Source organism: Rhea americana, unplaced genomic scaffold (assembly GCF_003343005.1).
Source record: "Rhea americana isolate MKP2758 unplaced genomic scaffold, rheAme1 scaffold_4, whole genome shotgun sequence".
NCBI lineage: Eukaryota > Metazoa > Chordata > Aves > Rheiformes > Rheidae > Rhea > Rhea americana.
In genome coordinates, this window is record NW_028186534.1 from 11359288 (window position 1) to 11378181 (window position 18894).

Consider the following 18894-nt stretch of genomic DNA (forward strand, 5'->3'; position numbering starts at 1 on the left):
CCGGCCTCCCTGCGTGCGCGGGGGCGATCGACGGAGAYGCGCTCGCTTCCTTGCGCGATGGAGTTATCCTTCTCTCAGTAAATAAACGTCCGCGCGTGCACTTGCTGCTTGTATCTGGAAAGGAGATGGAGCGTGCCGAGCTCTTTCAATTTTTCATCCTCCTTGAGGGAAAAGGTCTTAGGAAGAAAAACATAAAAAATTAAAAAAAAAAGAGAGAGAGGGAGCGTTAAAAACCTTACCTAGCACCTTTTGCAGCATAATCCATCCAATTATTTTCATTCCTATCCCCTTTTTTAATTCAAAAACTTCCTGTAAATGTAGGTCCCGGTTCAGCAAGGCATTAAGACACATTTTTAACGTTACGAGCACTACCAAAGTACCTTAACTCTAAACCGCACCGCACGGGAAGCACACTAATCATCTTTCCCATCTTGAACTAAAGATATAACATTTTATCTAGGACCCAAAGTGTGTCTATAAATATCAGCCCATCTCGTAGGAAGGCAAGTGCTGGGCCCATTACAGAAATGGGCAGAGTAAATCACGGCGCTGGCTGGTGACTTGTGCATGGTTAATCTTTGTAACGGGAAGGATCTGGACCAAAAGCCCGGTTTTTACGAGGGGGCTCTTTGTAAAACAAAACGGGGAAAGACCTCGTTCTCTGCCGCTCCGCCGGCGGCGACCGCGGTGAAGGGCAGCGGGTGAGAAAGCCTGTAAGGCAACAAAAAAGACTGGCGTTGTAAGGCGCGACCGCTCTTCTCCGAAGAGAGCGTTGCGCTCCCTCGGCGAGGCCCGCGGCGGATGCTCGCCGGCAAGCGCCGCTCCCGGGGACGCGCCGACGTCTCCGGCGCCGCTGCCGAGGACGGTTGCGGGCCGCGAGGTGCAGCGGACCGCGCTGTGCGTTGTTAGAGTAATTTGTTGTGGTGGTTAGCAAGCGAAAACAGCCAGGCTCGTTTCTGCTCTGCTGGAGACACAGGAAAGGGGGGGCAAAAAAAAAAAAAAAAAAGAGGAATAAATTCCATTTGAGGTAATTTTGCTCCTAATTATGGAGCAAAGACCCCCCTCCGCCCCACACACCCYCGCGTCCCAACGCACGGCGCGGTGCAAAAAACACGTGCAGCCTTCGCCGGCAAGGGCAGCCCTCCCTGCCGGGCGGGCAGCTCGCGGGCGAGCCTCGCCGGGGAAGGACCACGAAACGCGCCGCGCTTCCTTCTCTCCTTCTCCGTGCCCCGGGGGAAGGGAGAGGCCGGAAAGCTCGCCTTCGCTTGGGCTGCTGATTGCTGTCCCCCTCAAAATGCAAAATGCAAAAAAAAAAAAAAAAAAAAAAACATAAAATCCTGGTTGCTCTTAGGAATGAAATGGAGATTTCTCCTGCTAATTATAAAAATGCCAGGGAAAAACGTGCACGATATGATTTCTTACATTGAACAAGTTTTATAGCAGAGAGGACTTTTAGTGGCACTATTTGCATCCTGGCCTTTTGCCAGCTTGCTGTCATTAAATCTGCCGATCTTAAGTATCAGCTGCACTTATTCAAACGGGCTATAAATAAGACTCTGAGGCCTATTAAAGGAGCCTGCTACCCCGGGCTGTTTGTCAGGCCTGCGGACAGACCGGCGYGGCGAGCGCTTGCGGGAACTTCCCCGCATCGCCTGGCGCTCGGCGCTTCCCGGGACAGGGCTCCTGCCTCTCCTAAGTCCGTGGATTTATCTTTTACTCTGCAAGACACAGGGGACTTTTTCATTTAAAAAAAAGAAAGAACTTATTTTCTATTAGCAACAAATGGTGTTTGTTCATTTGAGAGTCTTTGACCTTTGCCTAGCTATAACGGTTGCAAACGGATGGGAGCGTGGGGAGAGGCTAAGAAACAGAGCCGGGAGGTTATATCAGACCAGAAGGTGCTTTAACGTAAAATATGACATAAGTCACCRTGCTCAGGACACCGATACGCTATTAGTCACACTCACCCTCAAGAGCGCAACCTCTCCGAGCTCTGCTCTCGGCCGTGCAGCCCAAGGCCACGGCGTGCCGACGTCCCGCGCCGCAGAGCAACGTGCGCCGGGCGCCGCGGCCGGCCAGCGGCGCCCGTGAAAAATTGCTGGCGCTACTAACCTGTGGTTAATGACCCATGGTTAAGAAATGACTAAGATGCAGGAATTAAATTTACCATCAACTGCTTTTTTTTTTCTTTCCCCCTTGAAACCTTGAAATCAAAGTTCCTAATCACAAAAGTCCGTGAAGGTATTCGCTTACAGGCAGCRCACGTGACTGCAGTCAGCCGCAATATCGAAGTACGTCCCTGTCTCGGTGCCAGGTGTGGCACAGGGCTGCTTCAGTGACAGGGCAAATCGATGACACAATCAGAGGAGAGCTCACCGGTGTTGCCAGGTTTATTTTTGTAAGTGCAAACTAATGAAATTTGGAGGTTTTAATAAAGCAAAAGAGCTACAGTGGGAAAAGGAAATTCATAGCTAGACCAAACACCAAATCGCATTAAGAAAGCCAGCAATTCAGACGTCTTCCCAGAAGAGGCTCCGCGYTTGCACGGTGGGGCCGCGTGAAGAAAGCTTCCTCCGGCCCGCGCAGCTGCACCGACCCTCTCTCTCTGCACGTGCGATCCCAAACCAGCCCCGAGCTCAGCAGCCGCAGAAGCGGAGGCGTTAACCCATTCGTGAGGTGTACAGTTAGCTTCCCGTAGGGCAATTTTTTCCAGCTAGGTACAGAAAACAGCACTCGGGGGCTGTTTCGAAGCGCTGACGCCCGTGATCTCCAAGCAAAGCTCATGACTGCTGGACAAGACGAGTGGCATGTTCAGCGCAGCCTCCTTGGGTCATTACCTGTTCTCCCAGGGCCCTGTTCTACCTCCACCCCTGCCACCATGGCCAGGCTGCAGCCTTGCTTGGGCCTTCATAGCTACTCTCCAGCATCTTTTTAACTTGCATTTTTAATTGCTGTCTAATCAAGGAGGATTATTTTGAATCACACAAATGCACCTCACATAAGAACACTGTAAGCCTGGTTGAAGGTYGAGGGATGATGAAAGTACTGCATGAACTGGAAAACTGGAAGGACCACAAATTTATTTTGTCCTCAGTCTCCAGCTCTTCTGGAGTCCTCCAGGTCCCTTTGGACCAACCTTGTGTCCTCATGTTCCTGCCCCATCCAGACTCCGTGGGGAGGTATACCGACTTTCTGTGCTCCATGTCTTGCTTTCCATGGGAAAGAAACCCAGGCAGGGCAGCAGGATGCTATCGTTTGCCCTGACAAAGTTCCCATCCCTGCACAACCCAAGGAGCAAGGCTGTGAGCAGGCTGTGCTTGCTGTAGAGAGACCCCACAGACACCGCGTGGTGTGTCACYTCTGTGTTCGAACGTGAGAAAATTGCTGAGAGGGGGCTGTGATGATACTTGTGTTAGCGTGAGTAACGCTCTGTTAATAGAGACCATTTATCCCTTTCTCATTCCCCAACTCCTTGGCCAAGGGGGAATTTCACTCATCATATTCTGAATTTTAAAAGATAGCTGAGAAATTGTTTAAAAGGCAGCAAAAGGGAAGGAAAAGTAACCATAAASCCACACCAGAGGCATTCCAAAAATGAAGACAAGAATCCGAGGAGAGAGCTATTCAAAGAAAATGACAATCTTGAACATTTCCCAACAGCAGGGATACATAATTTGGAGCAACCTGGAGGCATTTTGTAGCTTGTTTATTTTACAGACTTTACGTTCTCTTCTCTTGTACTTCTCTGCTCCCAGATTTGCCCCAAAATATTCAGCTGGATTAAAAAAGATGGAGGGGTCTATTTTCAATAGCAGGGACAGGCACATCCCCGGTCACTGAGCCCAGAAAAGGGCTGATCTGGAGAACAGCTGTGTTTTCGTTCTGCTTTGAAATGATTTCCTAACCATAATTCATTAACATGCATCACCTGTAAATAAAATCATCCAGACAGAAGACTTTTGAAAATCATCAGAAGTCTCTGTTCTAGCATTCAGTCGCAAACTGTTTAGGACCTTCAGTAACAGAATTTTTTCACTTTCCAATAGTGCCAGTTAAAATGAGCACAAGCATGTTATGAGGTCAGCACAGCTTGGCCTTGACTGGATTCAAGCCAACATAACCTTGAAGCACATGCCAAATGTAGGAGATGCGAAGGTGAAATGAAACCTTCAAATCCCAAGCGACAAATGAAGCCGTAACCCAAGCAGGTTGTCCAGCCCAGTCTCGGAGGAGCTATGCACGGCTTCCCTAAGCTCAGCGCCTCCTTCCTCTGCRCCCAGTCCCCGTCACTGGGGTTTGCAAAACCCCTGGAAATCCCCTAGGGGTAAAAAAAAAAAAAAGCAAGATACAGTGTTCCCCAAATGTGATACGCTTGTGGCACTCCAACAGAAATGCCTGCCTGGCACTTGGCCTGTGGCTAGCAGGTCAGGCTGAACAAGGCTGCACTTGTGAACTGACAGCCTGAAGAATTCAGGAGCCACGAGCAGACAAGATTGGCAACAGTCTGAAGCTGATGTAARAGTCTTTTGAGCCATTTTGGCTTTTTTGAGCCATTCCACATCCAATGGCACAATGACCCTGAAATGCATTRGGGTTGCAAACTGCGATGGGTGGGCTGAGGTTTTCCCTTTTGTTTTGTTTCTCCTGGTTGCTGTCAGAAGGGATCTGGTATCTGAGCTGGTGGTGTTTCTGGAAGGAAGGACACTTGGACTGGACAGACAGGAACAGGCACTGGAGAGCACGAAGAAACAAAGAAATTATTTGGCATCCATCACCATCCTCACCCAAGGAAGAAAATCAAGATGCTGAGAACAGAATTAATGAACACACCAAGGGATGTGAGGAGAAGAACTTTAATTGCCTCTACAGCAATGCAGAGAGTCTGAGCAATAAAAAAGAATTGGAACAACTAATTTATGAGTACAAATTCTACCTGGAGAGCATGACTTAAACTTGGGGAGAAAATCCATGTGCCTGGAATATTAAAATCAATAGTTGTAACCTATTTAGAAAGAATTGAGTGGGCAAAGATGGTATGGGAGGGACAATCAATATTAAAAGTGACATTGCTGAGTTCCAAAGCACAGGAAACTTAAGAGAAAGTGACCTCAAATACAAATAAAAGCCAAAAGAAGATGTTTCTGCAGTCCATCAAATCTCAGTCGAAAACAAGGATTGCTGGCTTCTTAGCCATATAAAGTTTAAGGAAAATTTCCCTACACTGTCCTGGGTAACCTCAGCGTGAATGATGTGAGTTAGAGGGCGCACGCAAGAGGTTCTTTGAATTTCTAAATGTTGAGGAAGAGTGTTTCCTAACCTAAACACGAGGACTCTCCACAGGATTATCTTGACAGCTGCAGAACTGGTCACAGATCTAAAACTGAGGTATAGCCGACATGGAGGTAACCATGTTTCATTGGTGTGTGCTGAGTACAGACAGAATAAAACCTGAATAGCAGGTACCATTTGTTTTCAGAGTAGTAAGAAATACCTCAGCAAGACAGCTCGCTTGGAAGATTTTTAACGGAATGATAGCTGTTTAAGAGCATTGTGGCTTCTAGGGTATCTAGTAAAATCTCAGAGAAAAAGAAGGTCACGTTGGTTAAAAACTCGAGGAGCTCAAAGGGGATTGATTGTAGGTCTAAATTCAAACAAAGAGAAGGAAAGGAAAGGGGGTAATAAGGAATGTAAGTGAGACCCAAGGATATTGCAGAAAACTGATAAGGAAAGCAGAAGATCTTTATGTGAAATCCRTGGCTAGCAGAGCTGAGGGCCATAAGGAAGTGCTCTTCGGATTTAAGAGTCTAAACGTAGTTGTCTAGACAGAATAGYAGATATTAAAAAATAATGCATAAAAGGCAGATACTAACTATTTAATTTCTCTATTTTGGGGAAAAGCTAAGAGAAGTACCAGTGTTATATGATGATGTGAACTATCTTCATTTCWAATTCAGGATGTTAAACAGCAGCTACTACAGCCAGAGGATTTTTGGTCAACAGTTTTAGATATTTTATGTCTGAAAGTTTTAAAATMTGCCCCAGGAGTGCCCTGAACCACTGATGTTACTGTCAGTAATGTCTGCAAACCTAGGAGTATTCCAGAAAAGTGAAGGAAACCTGACACTGTGCCARTGCATAAGCGTAGATGAAGAGGATGACTTGCGTAATTATAAATCTGATTGTCTGATGTTGATTTGGGAAAAAATAATGGAGGAGCTGATAAGGAACTTGATTAATAACAATTTAAGAAGAATAATTAATTACAATCAACATGAGTTAATGGAAAATAGATCTTATTAAATAAAATTGATATAATTTTGTAAAGAATGTGATTATAGATTTGATTGATTTAGTACATTTCATCAACAGTGTTACGTTCAACCTCTGTAAGGCATTTGACTTAATTCATTAGGAAGCCAAAACAATATAAAATCAACATGGCCCACACTAAATGCACGAAAACCGAGATGATAAGTTCAAACACACAAATGTATGTGGTGAATTGTCACCAAGTGATGAACCGCATTTTGTTTCATCATTTTTAACAAATGGTAGAAAATCAGAAATCATTATAATCAAAGTTTTCTGTTGAGACGTAGATTAGGACTGTGGTCAGTATATGGATTGTTCTCTTCCTCAAACTTGGATCTTTTGTAAATCACATGTAAATAAATATCAACCAATTTAATGTGAAGGCATACTTCGAGGAATCCGGGGTTCACTGGTGGGAGGAGGAATCCTATTACACAATGCTGTATACTTGAAAAAGTAGCAGAGTGAAATATCTCTGGTGTAACAGCTAGTGGGACACGGCAGCTATTTCTGGTGTCTGTGACTCAAGAAGGATGTTGATGAATGGGAAAGGGCTCAGAGAAGGCACATGAGAATGACTGAAGCATTGAAAAACATGCCTTATAGTGACAGATTCAAGGACCTCAATACGCTTAGCTTAACAAAGAGAAGGTTAAGAGATGGCTTAATGACAGTCTAGAAGTATCTGGACAGGGATACAGAAATACAGAGTTGAAGAGCTCTTTAATCTAATAGACAGAGCTATAAAAGACCCACTGCTGGAAGCTGACATTGTTAAAATTCAGGCTGGAAACAGTGCACTTTCTAAATCTCAAGAAGTAACATCAAGACATCCTGCCAGCAGATGGGTTCATCACCACTGGCCATTCCCTAATCATGGCAGAATTCACCAAAGATCACGCTGTGAATCCAGTCTGTGATGTGCAGACTACCTCACTGCATGGGCTGAGTGGTCCTTCTTTGGTTTTACAATCTCCTTTCTTTCTGAAATAATGAGTGTTTAAGTCGTCATCCCTGAGCCCTGAGATGCATGGGACAATTGCCTCCTCCTGGAGCTGTTAGTCCCACCTTGCTGGAGATTCACCCAGATACCTCAGCATTATTAATATGTCGTCTTTGCAAATGCAAAGGCTAGAAAGGTACTATAAAACAAATAAAACAAACCCAACCCATGGCCCTCCGCTACCAAAAACCCCCAAATACCAAAGAGAGCAGCTCGAAGCAAGCATGCCAAGGACCTTTGTGTYATAAACTTTGCAGGGGACATGACGCATCTGTATTCCTTAACAGTTCCTAAACTGTGAGTAAAAGCATCTAGCTTGATAATATGCTCATCTGCACCCAAAACTAAAAAATGAGAGGAAGCCTTGATCCTGCACATGGGGCTTTCTGCATCAGCTCCCCAACAGCTCTGCTCTGTGGTTCGGTGGTGAGCTATTGCAACTTTTACTTTGAGGATCCTCAGTGGAGACCCCTTACTTGTGCAGCTCAAAGAGCAGCACCTTGACTTCTCCTGGGACTGATTTTCAGGCCTTCTCATTCTTTTCTTCTCCCCTGTCACTCTTGGCAGCTAACATCTCCTTTTGCATCCAGATGCACTAGGGACCAAAAAGGTATATTCTTTTTTCTCTTTTTCTTTTTCTTTTTTTTTTTTTTTYTTTTTTTTTTTTTCTTCTTTTGGGTTACTAAACCTATATGTTTAGGTTCTGGAAATGGTGGCACGCTACTGAAAGAATTTTCCTTCCAAAGGAACATTGGGACTGGTGGAATGGGTTAAATAAGAACTAATATCCAGAAGTAGGACAACTAAAGTTGTACTGTAATTGATTTATATATAAAGGAGTTTATCTTCTGGTGAGGTCTTTACCTTTAAGAGCAGTTCTTTACCTTATATAAAGGATATAAAAGTGTTATAATTTGTTGCCTTAACTTGTACTGAGATCAGCAAAGAAAGACTTTCAGGCCCCTCCACAGTCTATTCTTGATTTCACTGTGRTTCTTTAATAGCAAAATCTATCCAAATCTATATGTTTAGGGCCTCRTTCTTGAAGCTTGGAGACTGGGACTTTATTTTTTTGCTGCTGTGACTGCACCAAGGTTGATAATCTGGAGTCTTAACACATGGGATGAGGCAGCACTACAGGAGGCTGCAGAGCGCCGCAGCCAGCTCTTCCCCTGCCGCACACCCGCTTCTGCCGCTCCTGCGCAGGGCACGCGGCTTCGGGCAGTAACTCTTTCGGCAGCTCCATGTCAGTCTGCAAGAGCCTTTTGGTCCAAATGCCATTTAATGAGCTATGCATTAGCCAGCCAGCAAGATTTTTATTGATTTCAGGTTTTGGCCCAGGAATTGTGCAGATCCTTTTTACTAGGACAAATTAAACACCATGCTTATATTTTATCTGAAAAAGCCTGAACCAGCCAAAACTATTTTAAAGCCAGAGTAACATCATTACCATAGAGATAAACAGTACTTTAATGTGGCTCACCATAACAACAGATTGTTTATTTAAACACTTTACCATTTATTTCATCCAGYGCTTTATACTGGAGAGTATTTTCATTAGGATTCCATGGCAAAACCATGGAAGGCATTAATTCATTTAATATACTGACAGCTCACTTAATTTATTTAAGCACAGGAATTTAATTCAAAAAAGCAGGCCTTACACAGTGCTMTGTCTTTACAACTCTGGCATACAGGATCCTATTAATTTCAGGGTAAGGTGTTATATGAATTTAGTGTGAGATCCCATTACGYGCTTTCTTTTGGTTAGCAAGCCTCTGCGTTACTGCAGCCGACTGCAGCTGCGGTGTGATACCTGCAGAAATGCCCTCCCGGTGCACATCGGGAACCCAAGCCTGTTGCTGCAGTTTGTGCTTGTGTTTGTGCTTTGGTTTGGCCCTTGACCGGACCATGGAGCAACTGGCATTGCTGGAGCAGTAGAGAACTGCAGGGAAACAGCAGCAAATGCAGCAAGCCCTGAGGTCCTCTGTGAAATCCTCGATTCAGCTTTTGCAAATTGGGATGTAACAATATTTCCTGGTTATGGAGCATTTAGTAAAACTGAGGGGATCACTGCAGCACGATCCTATCTTGGTTTGTACTCAATTAACAAGTGACACGTAAATGTTCTGCTCTTGGGCGACGCATGGTCATGCTCCACCAACACTTGCCTGGGATGTGCTGAGCAGCTTTGGGATTGTCCATAGTTGTCACATCAAAACTGTCACATCCRGCCAAAAGCAAACCCTCCAGTTAGTATTCTGGGTGCTTAGCACCTCAGAGAAGCCAGCCCTGCTGGCTTATTAACTACCCTAATAAATGAGGAGAAAATTGTCACCTATGACAAAGAGCAGGGTGACGGGGGACCCCCGATGGCTCTTGGTTCTGCTGCGTTCCAAGACTTGTGTTGGAAGCAGAACTTCAGAAACAATAGCACGGTGTGAATAGGATGCACAAGACTTTATTAATAAACATCAGAGAGCTTGATATGATCTGGCAGAAGCAATACAATGAAATCAGGTACCAAAAGCGGGACCGAAGGGTGAAGAGATCTGAACACGGTGTTTAATGACTCACTGGACTGTGAAATACGGTGGAGAGCGAGGTTGGAATAGAAAACCTTTTAATGAATTCAACATGTGTGCACACTTTGAAAGCTTAGCTCCTCATTCTCCAGCAATGTTTGACCCACCTGAAGATAATGATCTTTTTTTTTTCAAAAAAAAGTAAGTAATAATAATAGTAATAATAGGAAGAGGAGGCCCTCATTTCCCATTCATATTTATAATCCAGCAAATATCTCACCTAAAGCCAAAAGATTTATGGGTTTCCATCTATAATTAATATCCTTCCTTAAGCAAGAAAGGGAATATTTTTATACAAATCAAATTGGTGCTCTAGACCTGGATTTTGAAGACTAATATTTAAATCCCCAGCCAGACATGGTTATTGTTTGCAAATATGCATATACAGCGTAGACATATCATGCATGTATAGAACTGAATATTCATTTTAGAAAGCAATAGATACAGTTTCTCTTTTAAATGCAATGGATGACGCTTAAGCAGGAAAAAGGAAGGAGCTGAGGAAGCCTTCTTGGTGTTTGCTTTGAACTGTCCCTGTTTTCCAAAGATTCAATTTGCGTTAGGCCTGTTATTAACAGCAGGGCTGTGACTGGACGCCAAGACGCATAAAGGGCTTTGAGACAAAGGCAATCGATCTCGTTTTAGTTTTATGAGGAAAATAAACAGTTGGGCTGATATAACAGTAAAAGGGTCAAACAGGGTCAGGGCTAATGAAGTGACTCACAGGAGGTCAAAATTAAAACAACCTTCCTCTTTGCTGCCCTCCCTCGCATACCTCTCCTCCCCGAGCGACCTCCGCGTCTGCCCAAAATCGCRCGCCCGGCGGAGCACCGGCGAAGGCTCGAGCGGGCTCCCGGCGGCGGGGGCTCCGCAGCGGTGCCCRCGCCGGGCATCGCCCCGGGGAACCTCGCGGCACCCCGGAGGCGGAAACCACCCCCGATTTCCAGCTTTGCCTCCGCTGKTTGAGAGCTTTCCGCGAGGAGCCGTTTTGTGCATTTGGAGCTTTGCGAGGCCAGGAATAGGTCAGGTCTCCCGGGATAACCGCTCGCTAGCTGGCACCCGGAGGGCCGGTCCCAGCCTGCGGGGTCTGCGCTCCCGCAGGGTCTCGCTCTGGAATGWAGCAGCATGTGTGGACAGTCTCTGCAATCACGGGGTTTTGGGGGGGAGGTATTACATTTTGGGGGCTCGTTTTCCCTTTCCTGAGTTGTAAGCAGCTCAGCGGGAACGTGCTGGATAAGCAGTGTAACTAAAATTAGGAAAGCACAGCTTCTCTGCTGTGATCAGGGATTTATCTGAAAAATACTGAGAATTGCTGTAATTTTAAATATAGGGACTGTTCCAAGATCAAGGCTCTAAGCATCACCTCATTTAGTGGTGCACTTAGGAATGAAAATACAGCACTTCTGCCTTTCTGAATCCAAAGAGCGAAGGATATGAACAGAGCCCAGACACTTGCATTTACAGTTTCCTGAGCCGTATAACATCCTCATTTAACTGCGATGTTAATTATTCATGTTTAAATACTACTCATCTAAAACAAAAATCCCTTATGCACTGTGTCATGTAAGGAGCTTATCAATGATTGCATGCCCGTGTGAGTGCCCTGCTCAGAGCTAACAGCGCTGGCTGCTACGAGCTGCCTCCCCCAAACTCACGGGCTCCCAGGAGAGAAGAGCTGCCCCCGGGGAGGGAGGAGAGAAACGGCAGAGACACCTGCACCTTGCAGCAAAGCTGCTGCGGGACCTGGCTGCCCTCTGCTCCGGGGGCTCAGCTCCACCATCTGGGAGCTGCGCGGAGGAGGAATCGTCTCAGTCCTCCTAATATTACTTTTCAATGCCAAGAAGCCTCCGTGGAAGGACAAAACTGAAGGAAACCTGGAAAGCACACTAAGGAACTGTGCTCCGACAAGATCTAGTCACAGTGGAAAAGGCTTCCCTATAAACTTGTCACCCAACACGCTCCTTGCGTGGTTTTTACGTCCGCGAATAAGATGGGCTGCGGGTGCCTGGCCGCTGCTGTTATCCTGCAGCTGTGGAAGGTGGAATATATTCAAGGCAACAGCTCCACAAGGCAGAGCGCAAACAGCGCAGGAGCTCAGAAAGCTGCAACCGAAGGGGGATGCTTAGCCAAGGTAGAGCTTTGCCTGCAACTTCGTTTTCATGATTTAGCATCGCTGCTGTAAATAATTGATACTAATGTAAGTGAGATAAGAGACAGACTGTCTGTGGMCCAGAAGGAAGTGGATCCTGGTAATATCCACCTGAAAATGTGCTTGCAGATTTCCCTGAAATTAAAATGTTAAAAAGCCAAATACAAAATTGGAGAGGCAGGGGATGGAAAAGGTAATCTGTGTATCAGCTCAGAGGACTCCTCTCTCCAAGAAAATGCTCCCAGTATTAATTTCCTTACCAAGAGAACTCCAGCACTAACTGTCAGTTTTTAGCTCTCGGTAAACGRTGCTCTTGCACTAGTCAGGAAGCTGTATTCACGCTTTGCTAGACAACGGAGAGCTGGTGGGTGTTAGCATGGCTTAAGGATTCRGGATTTCAATAAAGGCGGTATGTAGCAGTGCGGCGTGAACAACACGAGCGAGCGCATCTCTTCTCCTTGGAGATCCTGCCAACGGGAAAACGGCAGCGAGCTCGCTGTGTTTTATGCTTTTACCTTAGGCWCGCTATAAAATACTTGAGTACTAGGAAGCAGTTATCTTGCATCTCAGTCCTCCGAAATGGAGAAGGTAAAGTTACATATTGCCTCGTGCTTGGGYGCCCGGGGGCTCGGCGTGCCCCCCTGCAGCGTCCCTGCCAGCCGCTCGGCCGGCCCTGGCCGGGCTGGCAGCAATTTCTGCTGGTTTTGTTCTCTCTTCCTCTGCAGGGCCATGCGCAGYACCAGTCTCTAACTGCTGATCTTGAGGTTGGCATGGCCATTTGAGTTCCTCTTAGCAGTCTGTGCCCCAAGGCAAGCAGACGTTCACTCCTCCAGCATGATGTAATGCTGCTTTTCATCCTGCTTAGCATATATAAAACAAGATAATCTGATGTCAGCTGAAAAAAATTAAAAACACCGTTGAGCCACCTTTAATGCTCTCCCCTAAAGTCCTCTCTCCTTCTGTCTGTCTTTATACATCACTTGGCAGCATGGGTTAGCTTATCAGCACAAGGAGTTTCCCTTTACCCAGTGTAAAAGGGAAACCTGCGTTTCAATGGTTGGAGGATGCCCCACATAACTGAAAGAAATGTACAGTGCCGATTTCTCCATTTCCAACTATTTTCTTACAAAAATAGAGGAGTCCTCCTCAGRTCGTTGCTGCAGCTCGCCACGGGAGAAGGTAGGGTTGTTGTATTCGTGTCCCAAAGGCCAACTCCTGAGCAGCGTTTTCACAAACACTCTGGTACGCACGTGTGCAACGCTCTGAATTTGCTTTCCAAACACTTCTTAACCAATAGATGTCAGTAGGAAAGCTGGGTGAAATGGGAACTGCTTTGGAAACGTTTTGAGAAGAGCAGTATTGACTTGCCGGTGAGATAGACTGAGACTACTAGAGAAGACTTTTGCATCCCTGATAAGTGATTTTATGATTCAGTGAATGATGAATATTAGCATAATACTAACTAAAAAAGATCCATACCAATCATTTACTATTAATTAATAATCAACATTATCCTATTATTAATTATTAACATTTACACCATCAGTCAGCCCCTGGCTGACTGATAACTTAAAATCTTGCATAAAGATTGTTACAACAATAGGTACAGTACATCATATAATGTGTTTCACCATCGGGTTTTCATATCCTCATCTATAAAGCTTTTTACTAATGCACTTTACAACATATCTTAGTGTAGGCGGATGAAGAATGTGGCTGCATCCAGTAATAATTCCATTAATTATGAATAAAGCCTTTACAAATGACATCCTTATTTAAAAATGGTGATGAACTCATTTTGTTTTMATGCAGATGCACTGTGTAATTTGTAATCCCATAAAAAGCAATGCTGGCAGAATGCGCCAGGGAGAAAGGGCCAAGATCTTACGATCTTCACATCATAAACAGAAGAAGAAAAGCTTGCAAAGGCAAACAGACAACCAAAAATTGCATAAAACTGACCAAACTCCAACCTGCTGGTTGAAAGGGATATTTAAAGGTGCCATAGAAAGCTGAAAGGCTTAAACGTTTTAGTCAGTGACCTTGCATTGCGATTATGTTAATAAAACACTATGCTACGTTAATAGTAAGCCAATATTTTCATTGCTTTCTCTCATTTGCGGTATTTTCAGCTGGCTGGCAGCTCACCAAGACTCGTTAGGCACATCGTGTTTGTCTTTGCAGCATCTTCGTACCGCTTTGTCCTATAGGATTTCTAAGATGGCAGCATATTTATTACACACAGTATTTCACCAAGGATGCTCACGTCAAGAGTGCCATAAATATATCGCTTTTCGTAGTTTACTTAAGGGATAAAAACGGAGTAGCCGAGTTTACAGATTAGGCTCAGGTTCTGTTAATGAGGGGTCTGTTCTTTCTCATTCCTGTCATAATTGTTTGAAATTATTTGCTGTATTAATCCTGCAAGCGATTCGTGACTTACTGATCATTTCAGAGTGCAGCTGGTCGAGTTACGCAGTGGTCACAGTGAGGTTATTGCACGCACCGTGCCAGTAAGGTTGACTTAGCCTCCTGATCCTTTTTTTTTTTTTTTTTTTTTGGGTATTAAAGCTATGAAAGTTATTCATAGTTTTCAGCCGAGACCAGTGATCCAAAAGGTTCTGACTGAGCTTGCAAAAATTCAGGTACGTCACTTCTGAGCACACTGGCTGGTGAGCTGAGAGCTTTGGTGAACACCAAAAAGTCAGCAAACTGCTTCTGATTTTTTTTTTCTTTTTCTCCTTAATTCCACCAGTGTTGACTGGAGACTGGATCAAGCCCCTTTGAGCGAGGTGCTTGGGTTATTCACTGTGAGGCCATCTCTTTGCTATCACGTAGTGACGTGAAGCCGGGTGCAGTGGCGAACGCTCAGTGCGGTGCAGGTTGCTGCAGAGTTGGAGCATCCGGAGGAAACGAGACCTGGATCCACTGCAGAAAGATGAGCAGAAGCAGCAGGATGAAGCATTAGGGAATGAGGAGAAAGTGTGAGAAGGAAAGCAGAGAAAGACCACGGAGGTGGGAACYGGAGCAGTGGCATTTAAATTTAAGGGCTATCTTGATGGGAACAGATGGTGGCACAAGGAGAGGGGGGTTGTACAGCGTGCTTTTAGATATATATCCATCCCATAACTATGTGATCCCATACTCAGTTACTTTCCTACGTTGCCCCCACCAAGCCTGTGATATTAGTGGGAACAGGTCCAAGAACCTATGAAAAAAGGGCGAGACTTTGGGAGAGACTCAGCTGTGGGTTCAGCAAGACGCTTTTGCAGGTATCCTGCAGCAGAGGAGGCTGCGAACCCAGCTGACGGCAGGCGTGCCCGTGCCCGTGCCCGTGCCCGTGCCCGTGCCCGTGCCAAGCCAGCCAGAAATTCCAGGTGAATCATTTTCACGCTCCCTTCCACGTCCCCATGCTGGTATTAATAGATGACACTTATGCAGCACGAGGCATAATAGCTGACAAGAACCTTTCCTTAAATTTTCAAGGCAGAACACCCAGTAAAAAGTTAATATACAGTGTTTACKGCTAGCACTGTCAAACAGGACAGTCTGCAGTGCCCCTCGCCTTTCAAGCCCCGGGAAGCTCAGGCGGCGCAGGAGAGGCTGCTGTAATTGCAAGTCCCCCTRTGCACGGCTGCTTTGAAATTCCCAATATTTCTCCAAACTACGGGAAAGCTGGTTTTCAGAGCTGGCTGACAGAGGATTTATTTATTAAGGCTTTAGCTATTTGCAGTAGCGCCTGGGTAGCAGCAGTTCCGCAGAGTTATCAAAAAATCTATTTCCTCGCGCAGTCACAAGTAAAATACCAAACCCCCTCTGAAAAGCCAAGTGCAACATTTACATTTTAATCTCCCCAAACAGTTTGGTTTCTGACGAGCTGGGTTTTTCGGCGCGCGTGCGGCGGAGCGGGGAGGCAGAGGGGTTACGAGGGAGGGCTTCAGCGCGCRGGAAGCGGCTGCGGGCCGCTCCACGGCTGTCGCACCCTAGCGCTGCTAGAGCCGGATTAAAAAGCAAAGCAACCTCCCTCCGAAAGCCCACGGCGCGTGTGCATCTGGCGCTGAGCTTGTTTAGCGATGCCGTTTGCACGCGTAAAACGGGCCTGGAGCTGTATCAATACCCRGACGCGCGCTGCTCTTTGGCTTGCGCCGGCGCCGGGATAACTGCGCCGTCGCCCCGAGGACAGACGCGGGACGGCGGCCAAGGCAGCCCACCCGCGTGGTCAGCAGGGAGGGGGGCTTGCAAGCAGCCGTCTTCAGCCTTTGCTGCCCGTGACCCAAAAGCAAAGGCGGCTCACGCGCAGATTTGAGCTGGGAAGCTCCTCTGGCAGCGAGGATGGGCTTTTTGCACCCCCTAGCAGCCTGTACACGCTGCCCCAGTCGGCAGCTCGTCCCTCCTCAAAGCCGAGGGCATCTCCTCTCCTTCCTTTTGCACCTCTGCCTAGAGCGCAGTGTTATAAAGTTACACCGCGAGTTGGACCCAAGCTCTACGGCTTGCTCTCTGGCAGCCAAAGGAATAGCTCGCTTCTCCTTGGTGCTGCTGAGGTCCTGCGCTGCCTCCGTAGAACCGCTGCAGCAAGATATGAATTATGGATGAAATGAAAAATCCCAGCCCGGTGCACAGAGGGAATATGCAAAGCGCAGAGCAATCACCTCCGCGCCGTGCCGGAGCGGTGCGGCACGACACCCGCGGGCGCGCGACGCCCGCCGCAGCCCCCGGCGCCCTCGCCACGGTCGTCGCACGAAGCCCTCCGTGGGAGTGCTCCGGGCTTGGGCAGCCGTGTGCTTCACCAGCTTGCCCGGGGGAAACGTGGCGCGCTGCAGGGCCGCCTCGCAAGGCCTGCGCCAAGGAGGGAGCCGGGGCGCGGGGCTGCGCTGCGGCGCGCTTGCGTGCACGGGCGCTGCCTCCACGGGCACCCCGCCTGCAGCTGCCTTGGGTGTGGGGCCGTTACGCCCTCGGCGTGCTCTTAGTTGTGCGGATCGGGCTAGCTCTCCTCGGGGACCTCTTCGGCGGAAGGGAGGTGTTAGACAAGTGCTTCGGGGCGGTCACAAACCGCGGCTTTAAGGGTCTGCGATTCGGCGAGGCTCAATCTCTCTCCTCATARCTTCTCTTTCAAAGGGCATTTTTTCACGTCTTTTAATTATTAAATGCCTTTGATTTTTCCCTTGCAAGCGCAACTGGTTGCTTCTGTGCATCACGCAGAGGTGCTTCCGCGCAGGCGTTTCTGCGCGTGCAGTATCAACGTCTGTGATAAAATCAAACAGAAATTTTCCCCTGAAGCAGTATTTTGCTCGGCGTTCTCGTTACCTTTTCTCTTTGATGGCCCGCTTGCCACGCAGGCTCCGCAGCCTCTTGGTCTCTCTCGGGAAATGAAGGCTCTGTGCTTCTCCCGGCTGGTGAAGGTCAAACCTGCCCGGTGGGAGCAAGGCCTCCTCGCTCCGGCTCACCTTGCCGGAGTCGCTGGCCCGGCTGAGCCGAGCGGGACAGGCCCRTGGCACTGCTACGTTTCCTTTCCATCCTCGCTGTGCTGGAAGGTTGGAGAAACAGCAAACATCATTTAGACCTAAAACTAAATGCAATACTAGCTTTCAYCCCTTAGGATGGAAAGTTGTGGGTTTGACTGACTTGGTCATTTGAATGCACCAAAGCACCTCGTTGAATTAGTTCTTACCTTAATCGTCGCCTCTTGGAYGGTCCTGCAAGGCCGAGGCTGGCACACCCAAGCGCGGAGGCGCAGATGCRAGGCCAAGCCGCTGCAGCTGGAGAGGGCACCCTTCCTCGGAGCTCGGTTTTGCAGGATACTACTGGTTGGAGGTTAAAATGATTAAAAGATAACTAAATAGAAAGGTTGCTGCTTTTTTGCTGCTTTAAAAAAAAATTAAAATCCATGTAAGCCGGGTTTTTATCCTCCTGCGGTGGCTGAGACGTTGCAGCTGCTGCCTGGTTGCGTAGATCATCTCTGGGCACTGCTTTCRTCCCATCCTCGAGTGTCACCCCAGCGAGCAAGCAAGGAAAAGCCTGTGCTGGTGCGGAAAGCGTGGGGGCCACCGATGGGAGACGGACGCCCGGCGCCGGTACAGGCAAGACCTGCGCGGAGCCGGCAGCGTTCGATCCCATTGCTATTGCTATTATTATTATTATTACCATTATTATTATTATTATTATTTGTCATGACCACAGTGATGCGTGTTACCTGCGGCCCGTGTGCTGAAGCCATCAGGTCTAGGCCACTCCATTCTTAATTTTGATTATTTTAAGATGTCTGTCGGCACATGAAGTAGACTCCGTGGATGAGAATTTGCAGGACATACTTGAGAAATCTGAAGAAGTCATGGTTTTGCTTTTTTTTTTTCTGTCTTGCCCAGCAGTGAAAACTTTTTCTCCTCTTAAAGTCTCTTTATTTCTATTTCATCTTGCATTTGTCACGTTGGCATATAGGAAGCAAAGTTCACGGTTACATCTGTTAGAAGAAGGAAACGTGTTGTCAGTTGCTTTCTTTTTGATCCTATTTGAATGTGTCAGTCAACTGTCTTGAATCAAAGCAGGTGCTTTAAATAGTTGTGATTGGAAACTTCAGACTTACCTTTTTTTTTGCAGAAACTAAGTCAGCGGTTGGCAGGCTCTTGTAAATCATAACATTGCTAAATATATTAGGGAGCGTCTCAGCCAAGCTGCTGACTAATACACTGTCTGTTCCTTATTGATTCCCCCCCACACATGCGCCTTCCGGATTACTTTTGCATTGAATTACTTCAAATCGAAATGCAAAAATCTCATGGACTCTTAAGCAGACCAGCTAATGCTGTGATTAATGAAAGTGCAAAGCGAGCTGCTGTACAGCCGTAAGA